This window comes from Erythrolamprus reginae, chromosome 8, assembly GCF_031021105.1.
Source record: "Erythrolamprus reginae isolate rEryReg1 chromosome 8, rEryReg1.hap1, whole genome shotgun sequence".
Lineage (NCBI taxonomy): Eukaryota > Metazoa > Chordata > Lepidosauria > Squamata > Dipsadidae > Erythrolamprus > Erythrolamprus reginae.
In genome coordinates this window covers 1,872,057-1,876,544 of record NC_091957.1, presented here as the reverse complement: position 1 = coordinate 1,876,544, position 4,488 = coordinate 1,872,057, and positions in this window count along the sequence as shown.

Genomic DNA, 4,488 nt, shown 5'->3' with positions numbered 1-4,488 from the left:
GGAGGAGAAGGCAGGAGCGTCGCAGGACTTCCGGTGAGGGGAATCATAGAGAAGCCCTCGGAGAGAAGGGCGACGCCTGAATTAGCAGCCGCTGCTTTCCTCGCGCCTGGTGTGGAGGAGGGCGTCTCAAAGGGCGCCCTCTGCTGTCCTCTCAAGGCTGCTGCACCCTGTCGGAGAGCTCTGTATTAAGTCACACCGCAACCTGAAGCAACATTTCGTGGCTTGTTACGAGGCTTTTAATAGAGGGAGGGAGGCAGATAGACAGATAGACAGATAATGGAATAAAGAACAGAACAGAATACTGGAATAAAGAATCAAATCGAATCGAATCGAATAATGGAATAAAGAATGGAATGGAATAGAATAGAATAAGAAATAGAATAGAATAGAATGTGGAATAGAATAGAATAGAATAGAAAATAGAATAGAATAGAATAGGACACACAAGGAATTTGTCTTGGTGCAGATGCTCTCAGTGTCCATAAAAGAAAATATACATTGGTCAAGAATCATGTGGTACAACACTTAATGCTTGTCAATAGGGGTCAAATAAGTAATCCAATGACATTTATTAATTATTATTATTATTATTATTATTATTATTATTAATTGGACTTTTATGCCGCCCCTCTCCAAGGACATTAGGAAGCGCTCAATATAAATAATAAGGATTGATGTTTGTCCATTGTGTTCGAAGAGGACCTTGACATAAGGATACAAGCAGCAAAGTTACTGTCCTACAATCATTAGTGGGACTAGATGGGTGACTGGAACGATTAGAAGATTAATAGCACTGCAGAATTAGAGATAGGCAGGCAGGCAAAGAAAGAGATGGAGATAAGTACACTGGATGGATGGATGGATAGATAGATAGATAGATAGATAGATAGATAGATAGATAGATGATAGAGAGATAGATAGATAGATAGATAGATAGATGATAGATAGATAGATAGATGATAGATAGATGATAGATAGATAGATAGATAGATAGATAGATGATAGAGATAGATAATAGATAGATAGATAGATAGATAGATAGATGATAGAGAGATAGATAGATAGATAGATAGATAGATGATAGATAGATAGATGATAGATAGATAGATAGATGATAGATAGATAGATGATAGATAGATAGATGATAGATAGATAGATAGATAGATAGATGATAGAGATAGATAATAGATAGATAGATAGATAGATAGATAGATGATAGAGAGATAGATAGATAGATAGATAGATAGATGATAGATAGATAGATGATAGATAGATAGATAGATGATAGATAGATAGATGATAGATAGATAGATAGATGATAGAGAGATAGATAATAGAGAGATAGATAGATAGATGAGAGAGAGAGAGAGATGCAAACATAGGTGTATGTATATACACACACACTTTTGTACGCGTATACACGCACCCTACATTTATATATTCAACTATATTCATATATATTTCAAGTACTGTACTCAGTATGAGTATACAGTATAGGTAAACATACTCATCATTATGTTCTATATAGCTTTACATACACATACATCTAGATACATACACACATATATATTGTTCTAAATATACAGTACTATTTATAATTACTTGCACAAACTGCTATTTATGTGTATAGACACACACACACACACATATAATTAATATAACATAACATAAATTATGTCATTATATTATATTGTATTATGTTATACAGTATTATATTGTATCATATCATATTATCTATTTGGTGTTTTTCCTGTCCAATCACCCTGATATATTCAAATATGGGAGATACTGCTTCCTTTTTGCCTTTCGGTTGCTACTGCCTTACAAGCAGACTGCCCAGGTTCAAATCCCGTGATGGGTATGGCTAGCTGATGAGAGCTAAAAAGCTTGACATAGATCTATCCTAGTCTCCCTTTCTTTGCATTATCAGCAAAAAATATGTTACACACTGACATATTCAGCTTTGTTCATATCAAGTTCTATAGTCAGATATATATACATATATGTATAGAGAACTATATGCACTGGACCTATTTACATATTATATTAATATATGCGTGCAGTCAAATGTATATAGTCAACATGTGTGTGCTTGTGTGTGTGTGTGTGTGTGTGTGTGTGTTTATACAGGGTGTGTATGTATTTGATGGTTAAAATCTGTTTATCCAACTGCTGTTGTTAATCTCGGGACCAGATTTAGAAAATATTTTGCTTTGAAAATCCTGCTAAAAACAGACAACCCTGCAAAAATATAAGCAGACAAGCTAATGTAGCAATCTAGTAAATATATACAGTATAAATATATATATGCAGTGGCGCCTCTACTTACGAACTTAATTCATTCCGTGACCAGGTTCTTAAGTAGAAAACTTTGTAAGAAGAAGCCATTTTTCTCATAGGAATCAATGGCAAAGGAAATAATGTGTGCGATTGGGGAAACCACAGGGAGGGTGGAGGCCCTGTTTCCTCCCAGGAGATACCTAGAGAGGCCCCACGGAGGCTTCTCCCTGCCTTTTCTGACCCTGTTTCCTCCCAGGAGATTCCTAGAGGCCCCACGGAGGCTTCTCCCCACCTTTTCTGGCCTTTTTTCCTCCCAGGAGTTACCTAGAGAGGCTTCACAGAAGCTTTTCCCTGCCTTTTCCAGCCCTGTTTCCTCCCAGGAGATTCCTAGAGAGGCCCACAGAGGCTTCTCCCTGCCTTTTCCGGTCCTGTTTCCTCCCAGGAGATTCCTAGAGGCCCCACGGAGGCTTCTCCCTGCCTTTTCCGGTTACAGTTTCGGAAGCTCGGGTTTGTAAGTGGAAAATGGTTCTTGAGAAGAGGCATAAAAAAACCTTAAGCACCCAATTCTTATCTAGAAAAGTTCGTAAGTAGAGGCGTTTGTGGGTAGAAGTACCACTGTACATCACATTTGACTGTTGTTCCCCCTTTCGCCACTAGATGTCGTGGGAATACAGTTATTGATGCTTCCTTGCTGAATTCCAGCAGACATTTCATTAATAAATCATTAATTACTTTCAGTTCCTGCTGTAATAATTAAGTTTCTTGCTTAATTATTCAAACGACTATAAACCGGTTGAAAAACGAATTGTCTAATGGAGGAATCTAAGGACTGCTGCGTTTCAAAAACTGACCTAGTTCATCTTACAATAAATTACGCTTGGTTTAACCTTGGTTTACCGTAGTTTATATAATGCAGTATCGTTATAATATATAATGATCATCAACATTCAATATTTTTTTGCTCTGTAAAGCTGCCTGAAAAGTTTGGTAAAGAATTGTTTTACTTTTGAAGCGAAACCATGAGTTGGTATTGTGTCTTTCATGCTTTATTCGATTTAGCTTTCCTAGATAAACATTTAAACATGAAACACTTAAATATGTGAAAGGGTTCAATAAGGTTCAGGAGGGAAGTGTTTTTAATAGGAAAGTGAACCCAAGAAGAAGGGGGCACATAATCTGAGGTTAGTTGGGGGAAAGATCAGAAGCCACGTGAGAAAATATTATTTGACTGAAAGAGGAGTAGATGCTTGGAACAAACTTCCAGCAAGACGTGGTTGGTCAATCCACAGTCACTGAATTGAAACATGACCTCTTAGGAATCAGGAGAGGTCAACAGTAGACAGTCTAAGGGTGAAGTTTTGGGGGTTAGGGGATGATACTACAGAGTCTGGGAGTGAGTTCCATGTATCAACTACTTGGTTACTAAAGTCGTATTTCCTGCAGTCGAGTTTAGAGCTGTTTAAGTTTGTATCTGTCATGTGCTTGTGTGTGGTTGTGGTTGAAGCTGAAGTAGTCGTTGACAGGAAGGACGTTGTAGCAGATGATTTTATGGTCTATGCTTAGGCCGTGTTTAAGGCGACATAGTTCAAAGCTTTCTAAACCTAGGATTGTAAGTCTAGTTGTGTAGGGTCTTCTGTTGTGAGTGGAGGAGCCACCCAACTTTCAGGACTAGAACTCCCCGTCTCCTGGTCATTGGCCCAAAGTCATCCAGACAGCTTTCATGCCTAAGGTGAGACTAGACTTCCCTGACTCCTGGTGACTGGCCAGCTTTCATGGCTATGTCGGGACTAGAACTCACGTTTTCCTAGCTTCTAGCCTGGTGTTTTAACCAGTAGGCCAAACTGGGTCTCCAAAAGGCAGATGTAACTCCCCGCCACCATGTATTTTAGATTCCTATCCAGCTGAACGGCAGCTTCGCCATCGCACACAAGATGTTTGGGCGTTCTCGCTGCATTCTTGTAGACTTGGAGGTCTCGCAGTGGCACCCACAAAAAACAAAGACTGTTTTCACACACAACACATACATTGTCCTTTGCTGGCCTGGTGGGACTGGCCAAGCAGTGACATCACATTAAGGCTACTGTGTGAACCTGCAGGTGGCTGGGTGAGATGACCTTACCACCATTGCAAAATTCAGAAGCTTGGCACTGACTCAACTTACGACGGCTGCAGGGTCCCAGTTATGTGACCCCCTCCGACGGCCTTCAA